Source organism: Pseudophryne corroboree, chromosome 3 (assembly GCF_028390025.1).
Source record: "Pseudophryne corroboree isolate aPseCor3 chromosome 3, aPseCor3.hap2, whole genome shotgun sequence".
Taxonomy (NCBI): domain Eukaryota; kingdom Metazoa; phylum Chordata; class Amphibia; order Anura; family Myobatrachidae; genus Pseudophryne; species Pseudophryne corroboree.
The window spans coordinates 71,583,085-71,593,526 of record NC_086446.1 but is presented as its reverse complement, the minus strand read 5'-3'; positions in this window follow the sequence as shown (position 1 = coordinate 71,593,526).

Below are 10,442 nucleotides of genomic sequence, written 5' to 3'. Positions count from 1 at the left end.
GTCTCTAATAATACTGGTCCAGTTTGGTCCAGCGTCTCCAGTTCCAACCCGGTTCAAGAAATACTGGTCCCAATCCAGTCCAGTAATTCTGGTTCCAGACCTGCTCTAATATTATCGGTACAAAGGAAGACTTTTAGAAAAGACAAAAGATGACCCTGGTAGGGAGCACTCTTATCTGAGATAACACAAAAGATAATTTTATAAAAGAAACAATCATAAAATATAACAATTTATTGATATGCCTTAAAAAATACTCATTCATTAAATAAATGTGTGATCATGAGCGAAAATGTTTTTTTGAAAAATGTGTATATTATTCTGAAAATGGCCTCAGCCTCAATCATTAAATGTATTTAAGGTCCGTCTTATATGGTGATTCCCTTAACACAATGCGTTGGGGATCGAAGTGGTAAAAATTGAAAGGTGTGACCATCATCTAATCAGTCATATAGCCCATACACAAGTTCCACAGGGCAATTGGTTTGAATCATGGGTCACTAATACGTAACTTCGATTGGGTCACCTGTACAACAGTACAAGTCCTGAAAGTCAGCACGAAATATCTGTGGAGCTGTTAGTGGTGGGCATAAGTGAGTTATCCACCCACCTAGTGATATTACCACCTGTATGAAAAAATTATTATTATGATAATGATGGTTATTCACATTAATTGTTTGCAGAGGTTTGTAACTCTACCAGAGACTTATAAATAGCACATCAGTTCAATAAGATTGCAGTAATTCTCTTTAAACTGTACATAATCTCCAAAATGCATATTCTTAGAAAATTATTATGCTAATGGCAAATGACACAAGTATCTCAATTAATCACCGGTTATCAGACAGTATTGATAACGATTTTGGCACTAGATAGAGATGTGTATAGTGGCCAAGATACAGGTATGACTGCCCTTCTGCTGTTCTCTCGTCTTGCCCAATGGTATAGGACGAGGAATGAGAGAGGGCAAGTGCACCCAACTAGGCCAGAAGAAAGAAAGAGGAGGTATCAAGCAGAGTGACCTACGGTAGGTACTCCCTGATGCCCTTTTAACAGGCAGTGCAGAGAATATTAAACCTACACTTAGGTCTCAAGTGCGGTACACTCCTTAAAATTCTTTATTGTACTGTAGGTACTCTTACAGAACAAATGTATACCATTTCTCACAATAAAAGTGTCTAAATTTTATTGATATGCTGAATGAAAAAAAAAAAAAAAAATGCGTTATTTGTTTGATTTGTACCGGAAAAGGTAAAGCACATGGAACTTGTACTTGGTCTCTCCAGCAGTGCACTCATTGATGTATACTTTGCTTAGTCACAGATGTATATAACACATAAGATACATCAATTTGCTCAATATTACTAAGTTTTAGTTAAACATTGAAGTTATACTAGGTTCACAACCTCAATTATGGGTTAGAAAATCGTGCTCCACCAAGGGTGTAAAGCTACCAATTTAAACGTTGAGCAGTTATTGGCAAGTGCTGAGATCCTGATGTAATAATTGAGACACAAACTTATTGGGATTAACTGATATTCATGAACAGCTGTTCCCCTTTGTGTAGATACTTCTGCAATTGATACAATGTGATCTTGTGCAGTTATATTAATCAGCAACCAATTGACACTTTAGTTGATGGTATCAATCCTGCTACAATTAGTGCATAATACCATATGAGGAGAAAAAGACATTTCCAGCAATAGAGAAGAAAAACGTGTGCAAACTTATTGGGATTAACTGATATTCATAAACAGCTGTTCCCCCTTAAGCAGATACGTCTATTGGCAACAAGGTAGCAGTTAAGAGATAGTGTTACTGCTGCTGTGATTTGCAAATGATACAATGTGATCTTGTGCAGTTATATTAATCAGCAACCCATTGACACTTTAGTTGATAGTATCAATCCTGCTACAATTAGTGCATAATACTATATGAGGAGATAAAGACATTTACAGCAATAAAGAGGAAAACAGTGTGCATAATATGTCTCAGGTGTCATGTAAAATTTAGCAGCATGCAGGAGAATCTATGTGGTTGATCATACGGTTACCACTCCTGAAGCTAGCCTCGGAGAGGAGGGGAAATGCCGCCCCAGGATCCCGTGCAAGAATGTCCTCACGATCGGGTGCTCACTCCCACTCGTTGGCCGCACAGAGACTCGCCTGCCAAGGCTGCTCTAATCAGCGGCGGATGGCCGCTTCCTCCGCTTACGCTACCACAGTGCTGACTGTGACTGACGGACCCGTGAGTCACGTGTGCGCACCACGTGACTCACCCAGTATTCCTTTCCTGACGTACGTTTCGCAATGCTTGATCACAGGCGTAAGCGGAGGAAGCGGCCATCCGCCGCTGATTAGAGCAGCCTTGGCAGGCGAGTCTCTGTGCGGCCAACGAGTGGGAGTGAGCACCCGATCGTGAGGACATTCTTGCACGGGATCCTGGGGCGGCATTTCCCCTCCTCTCCGAGGCTAGCTTCAGGAGTGGTAACCGTATGATCAACCACATAGATTCTCCTGCATGCTGCTAAATTTTACATGACACCTGAGACATATTATGCACACTGTTTTCCTCTTTATTGCTGTAAATGTCTTTATCTCCTCATATAGTATTATGCACTAATTGTAGCAGGATTGATACTATCAACTAAAGTGTCAATGGGTTGCTGATTAATATAACTGCACAAGATCACATTGTATCATTTGCAAATCACAGCAGCAGTAACACTATCTCTTAACTGCTACCTTGTTGCCAATAGACGTATCTGCTTAAGGGGGAACAGCTGTTTATGAATATCAGTTAATCCCAATAAGTTTGCACACGTTTTTCTTCTCTATTGCTGGAAATGTCTTTTTCTCCTCATATGGTATTATGCACTAATTGTAGCAGGATTGATACCATCAACTAAAGTGTCAGTTGGTTGCTGATTAATATAACTGCACAAGATCACATTGTATCAATTGCAGAAGTATCTACACAAAGGGGAACAGCTGTTCATGAATATCAGTTAATCCCAATAAGTTTGTGTCTCAATTATTACATCAGGATCTCAGCACTTGCCAATAACTGCTCAACGTTTAAATTGGTAGCTTTACACCCTTGGTGGAGCACGATTTTCTAACCCATAATTGAGGTTGTGAACCTAGTATAACTTCAATGTTTAACTAAAACTTAGTAATATTGAGCAAATTGATGTATCTTATGTGTTATATACATCTGTGACTAAGCAAAGTATACATCAATGAGTGCACTGCTGGAGAGACCAAGTACAAGTTCCATGTGCTTTACCTTTTCCGGTACAAATCAAACAAATAACGCAGTTTTTTTTTTTTTTTTTTTTCATTCAGCATATCAATAAAATTTAGACACTTTTATTGTGAGAAATGGTATACATTTGTTCTGTAAGAGTACCTACAGTACAATAAAGAATTTTAAGGAGTGTACCGCACTTGAGACCTAAGTGTAGGTTTAATATTCTCTGCACTGCCTGTTAAAAGGGCATCAGGGAGTACCTACCGTAGGTCACTCTGCTTGATACCTCCTCTTTCTTTCTTCTGGCCTAGTTGGGTGCACTTGCCCTCTCTCATTCCTCGTCCTATACCATTGGGCAAGACGAGAGAACAGCAGAAGGGCAGTCATACCTGTATCTTGGCCACTATACACATCTCTATCTAGTGCCAAAATCGTTATCAATACTGTCTGATAACCGGTGATTAATTGAGATACTTGTGTCATTTGCCATTAGCATAATAATTTTCTAAGAATATGCATTTTGGAGATTATGTACAGTTTAAAGAGAATTACTGCAATCTTATTGAACTGATGTGCTATTTATAAGTCTCTGGTAGAGTTACAAACCTCTGCAAACAATTAATGTGAATAACCATCATTATCATAATAATAATTTTTTCATACAGGTGGTAATATCACTAGGTGGGTGGATAACTCACTTATGCCCACCACTAACAGCTCCACAGATATTTCGTGCTGACTTTCAGGACTTGTACTGTTGTACAGGTGACCCAATCGAAGTTACGTATTAGTGACCCATGATTCAAACCAATTGCCCTGTGGAACTTGTGTATGGGCTATATGACTGATTAGATGATGGTCACACCTTTCAATTTTTACCACTTCGATCCCCAACGCATTGTGTTAAGGGAATCACCATATAAGACGGACCTTAAATACATTTAATGATTGAGGCTGAGGCCATTTTCAGAATAATATACACATTTTTCAAAAAAACATTTTCGCTCATGATCACACATTTATTTAATGAATGAGTATTTTTTAAGGCATATCAATAAATTGTTATATTTTATGATTGTTTCTTTTATAAAATTATCTTTTGTGTTATCTCAGATAAGAGTGCTCCCTACCAGGGTCATCTTTTGTCTTTTCTAAAAGTCTTCCTTTGTTCCGATATATGTTTCTATACCCTTGGGAGCACCACTGACCGTCAAAATCCTAGTTACCAATATACCAATTGGTGTTGGTATACTATTGACTAATTAAGGGAAAGAATATCCCGCGAGTGTCAGTTTCTCTGAGTTAACAATATAATTTACAGTTTTTCCTGTGCGGCCGTCCACAAACCTCTCTTTTTTACTAATATTATCGGTTCCAGTCCGGCCCAGCGATTCTGGTTCCAACTAGTGATGAGCGGGTTCGGTTTCCGAGAAACCGAACCCCCCCGAACTTCACCCTTTTTAGACGGGTCCGAGCCATACTCGGATTCTCCCGTATGACTCGGTTAACCCGAGCGCGCCCGAACGTCATCATCCCGCTGTCGGATTCTCGCCAGATTCGGATTCTATATAAGCAGCCGCGCGTCGCCGCCATTTTCACACGTGCATTGAGATTGATAGGGAGAGGACGTGGCTGGCGTCCTCTCCGTTTATATAGTTATATACTACACAGTTGATCTGATTGCTTAGCTTATTGTGGGGAGGATTGGGGAGCAGCTGTTAGGAGGAGTACAGTGCAGAGTTTTGCTAATAGTGACCACCAGTTTTTTTATCCGTTCTCTGCCTGAAAAAAACGCTCCATACCATATCTGTGCTCAGTGTGCTGCATGATATATCTGTGCTGAGTGCTCACACTGCTTAATTGTGGGGACTGGGGAGCAGCTATAGCAGGAGTACAGTGCACAGTTTTGCTGACAGTGACCACCAGTATACGTTTGTCTGCCTGAAAAACACTCCTGTGGTGTCTTTTTTTTATACTATAAACGCAGTCTGCTGACAGTGTCCACCAGGTCCATTATACTGTATATAGCAGTACGGTAGGCCACTGCTGTACCTACCTCTGTGTCGTCACTCGTCGTCCATAAGTATACTAAGTATCCATCCATCTACATTGTATACCTGTGGTGTCTTTTTTTTATACTATAAACGCAGTCTGCTGACAGTGTCCACCAGGTCCATTATACTGTATATAGCAGTATGGTAGGCCACTGCTGTACCTATCTCTGTGTCGTCACCCGTCGTCCATAAGTATACTATCCATCTATCTACATTGTATACCTGTGGTGTCTTTTTTTCTTTATACTATAAACGCAGTTTGCTGACAGTGTCCACCAGGTCCATTATACTGTATATAGCAGTACGGTAGGCCACTGCTGTACCTACCTCTGTGTCGTCACTCGTCGTAACATAGTAACATAGTATCTGAGGTTGAAAAAAGACAATTGTCCATCGAGTTCAACCTATTTGTGGTGTCCTCTGCATGATGATTTGACTAAATAGTAACTATAATGCATGACTATGCACCATACCCCTGGATATCCTTATCCAATAGGAATTTATCTAACCCATTCTTAAAGGTGTTGACAGATTCCGCCATTACAACTCCCTCGGGCAGGGAATTCCAAACACGTATTGTCCTTACCGTGAAAAAGCCTTTACGCCGTATTGTGCGGAATCTCCTCTCCTCTAACCTGAGCGAGTGTCCTCGAGTCCTCTGTGTTGATCTAACCAAAAACAGGTCCCGCGCAAGCTCTGTGTATTGTCCCCTTATATATTTGTAGATGTTGATCATATCCCCTCTTAGTCTCCGCTTTTCCAATGTAAACATGCCTAGTCTTTCAAGCCTTTCCTTGTATTCCATCGTCTCCATGCCCTTAATTAGTTTGGTCGCCCTCCTTTGTACCTTTTCAAGCTCCAGGATATCCTTTTTGTAGTACGGTGCCCAGAACTGTACACAGTATTCAAGGTGTGGCCTCACTAGTGATTTATATAATGGGAGTATAATACTCTCGTCCCTAGCATCAATACCCCGTTTTATGCATGCTAATATCTTATTAGCCTTCTTTGCTGCAGTCCTACTTTGGGTACTACTGCTTAGCTTGCTATCTATGAGGACACCTAAGTCCTTTTCCAGTACAGAATCCCCTAGTTTTACCCCATTTAGTAGGTAGGTGTAATTTTTGTTCTTGTTACCACAGTGCATTACCTTACACTTGTCTGTGTTAAAGCGCATTCTCCATTTGGCTGCCCATGCTTCTAATTTAACTAAGTCGTTCTGAAGAGACTTGGCATCCTCCTCTGTATTTATAGCCTTACACAATTTGGTATCATCTGCAAAAATTGACACCATGCTCTCTAGACCTTCTGTTAGGTCGTTAATGAAAATATTGAACAATAGCGGTCCTAATACTGAGCCTTGCGGCACACCACTTAGCACTTCAGTCCAAGTTGAAAAATATCCATTAACCACAACGCGCTGCTTCCTATTATCTAACCAGTTTTTGACCCAAGTGCATATTGTGCTTCCTAGCCCTGATTCTTGTAGCTTGTATATAAGTCTCATGTGTGGTACAGTATCAAACGCTTTGGCAAAGTCTAGAAAGATTACATCCACGTCTTTACCCTGATCTAGGTTTGCGCTTACTGTTTCATAAAAGCCAAGTAAGTTGGTTTGACAGGATCTGTCCTTCATAAACCCATGTTGATTCCTTTTAATGACCTTATTGGTTTCAAGGAACTTCTGAATACTATCTCTTAGAATACCTTCCAATACTTTCCCCACTATAGATGTAAGACTAACTGGTCTATAATTACCTGGTTCAGCTTTACTTCCCTTTTTGAATATAGGCACTACTTCCGCTATACGCCAGTCTTTGGGAACCATACCTGATATAACTGAATCCTCAAAGATCAGAGATAGCGGTTTTGCCAGTTCAGAGTGAAGCTCCATTAGAACCCTTGGATGAATACCATCGGACCCTGGTGATTTATTAATCTTTAAATGTTTTAATCGGTGACAGACTACTTCCTCGCTTAAATAAGTACCTATCAGTGTGATATTGTCCTTATTGAGATTGTGTGTCAGTCCCTGAATTGGGTCCTCTCTAGTGAATACTGTTGAAAAAAACTCATTTAGTGTGTCCGCTATGTCATTATCATTTTTGCTTAAGACTCCCAACGTGTCCTTCAAAGGGCCTATACTCTCCTTTTTTAATCTCTTGCTATTGATGTATTTAAAGAATTTTTTGGGATTTGCTTTGCTTTCCTTTGCTACTAGTTTTTCAGTTTCTACTTTAGCCGCTCTTATTTCCTTTTTGCAATTTTTGTTACATTCCTTATAGTGCTGAAATGACTCTGCTTCCCCGTCAGATTTGTATTTTTTAAATGCTCGCCTTTTCTTGCCCATAAGTTCCTTAATCTTTTTGTTAAGCCACATCGGTTTAAGATTTTTATTCCCTTTTTTGCTACTCATAGGAATATATTTGAGTGTATTTTTAGCTAGCAGGAATTTTAGTACCTCCCATTTCTCCGTAGTATTTTTTCCTAAAAACAAACCTTCCCATTCAATATCCCTGAAAAATACCCTCATCATTTCAAAATTTGCTTTGCTAAAATTTAAAGTCCTAGTTGAGCCAGTATAGGGCTGTTTGTAGAAACTGATATTGAATGTGACCATATTATGGTCGCTGTTTCCTATGGGTTCCCCTACTATAATACCCGATACCAAATCCTGATTGTTTGTTAATACCAGGTCTAAGATTGCATTGTACCTAGTTGGTTCCTCAATTAGTTGGACTAGGTAGTTATCATTTAGTGTGTTTAAAAACATACTGCCCCTAGCAGTATCACATGAATCGTTTTTCCAGTTTATCTCTGGATAGTTAAAATCTCCCATCACTACTATGTCTCCTACTCCTGCTGCTTTTTCAATTTGCTTTAGTAACAATTCATCATCAGATGCGTTGATACCAGGCGGCCTATAGCATACACCCAATACTAACTTTTTTGTTCCTTTTTCCCCGCATGCAATTTCTACCCATAGTGTCTCAACAGTGTCTACAGTACCCTCCTGAGTATCTTCCCATATATTAGGTTTTAAAAACGGCTTTACGTACAGACACACCCCTCCACCCTTTTTATTTAGTCTGTCTCTCCTAAACAGTGTATAGCCCTCTAGATTGACTGTCCAATCATGAGATTCATCCCACCAAGTTTCAGTAATGCCTATAATATCATACTGTTTGCTTGCTGCAAGTATTTCTAGTTCACCCTTTTTACCAGTAATGCTTCTGGCGTTTACATACATACAACTAAGATAAGTATTTTCCCTTGCATTAGGGACATCTTTCACCTTATGTGGCAAGGATGACCTGTAATCGTCATTGGTTAGTGCTTTGGTAAAATCCCTTTTAGTACCCATGTTAGTAACCTTACTGCCTGCTCTTACCCTCCCCCCAACTTCTCCCCCATTTTGTTTACTACCGCCATCCCCACTATTCTCACTGCATGACCCGTAGTTTCTAGCTAAACCCTCCCCCCAGGCTCCTAGTTTAAAATCTCCTCCAACCTTCTAACCATCCTTCCCCCCAGCACCGCTGCCCCCTCCTCAGTCAGGTGCATAAGTCCATAAGTATACTAAGTATCCATCCATCTACATTGTATACCTGTGGTGTCTTTTTTTTTTATACTATAAACGCAGTCTGCTGACAGTGTCCACCAGGTCCATTATACTGTATATAGCAGTACGGTAGGCCACTGCTGTACCTACCTCTGTGTCGTCACTCGTTGTCCATAAGTATACTATCCATCTATCTACATTGTATACCTGTGGTGTCTTTTTTTCTTTATACTATAAACGCAGTCTGCTGACAGTGTCCACCAGGTCCATTATACTGTATATAGCAGTACGGTAGGCCACTGCTGTACCTACCTCTGTGTCGTCACTCGTCGTCCATAAGTATACTAAGTATCCATCCATCTACATTGTATACCTGTGGTGTCTTTTTTTTTTATACTATAAACGCAGTCTGCTGACAGTGTCCACCAGGTCCATTATACTGTATATAGCAGTACGGTAGGCCACTGCTGTACCTACCTCTGTGTCGTCACTCGTCATCCATAAGTATACTATCCATCCATCTACATTGTATACCTGTGGTGTCTTTTTTTCTTTATACTATAAACGCAGTCTGCTGACAGTGTCCACCAGGTCCATTATACTGTATATAGCAGTACGGTAGGCCACTGCTGTACCTTCCTCTGTGTCATCACTCGTCGTCCATAAGTATACTAAGTATCCATCTATCTACATTGTATACCTGTGGTGTCTTTTTTTCTTTATACTATAAACGCAGTCTGCTGACAGTGTCCACCAGGTCCATTATACTGTATATAGCAGTATGGTAGGCCACTGCTGTACCTACCTCTGTGTCGTCACTCGTCGTCCATAAGTATACTAAGTATCCATCCATCTACATTGTATACCTGTGGTGTCTTTTTTTTTTATACTATAAACGCAGTCTGCTGACAGTGTCCACCAGGTCCATTATACTGTATATAGCAGTACGGTAGGCCACTGCTGTACCTACCTCTGTGTCGTCACTCGTTGTCCATAAGTATACTATCCATCTATCTACATTGTATACCTGTGGTGTCTTTTTTTCTTTATACTATAAACGCAGTCTGCTGACAGTGTCCACCAGGTCCATTATACTGTATATAGCAGTACGGTAGGCCACTGCTGTACCTACCTCTGTGTCGTCACTCGTCGTCCATAAGTATACTAAGTATCCATCCATCTACATTGTATACCTGTGGTGTCTTTTTTTTTTATACTATAAACGCAGTCTGCTGACAGTGTCCACCAGGTCCATTATACTGTATATAGCAGTACGGTAGGCCACTGCTGTACCTACCTCTGTGTCGTCAGTCACTCGTAATCCATTAATAATAATAAGTATACTATCCATCCATCTACATTGTATACCTGTGGTGGCTTTTTTTCTTTATACTAGTACAGCAGTTTGCTGACAGTGTCCACCAGGTCCATTTATTATACTGTATATAGCAGTACGGTAGGCCACTGCTGTACCTACCTCTGTGTCGTCACTCGTCGTCCATAAGTATACTATCCATCCATCTACATTGTATACCTGTGGTGGCTTTTTTTCTTTATACTAGTAGTACTAGTTTAGC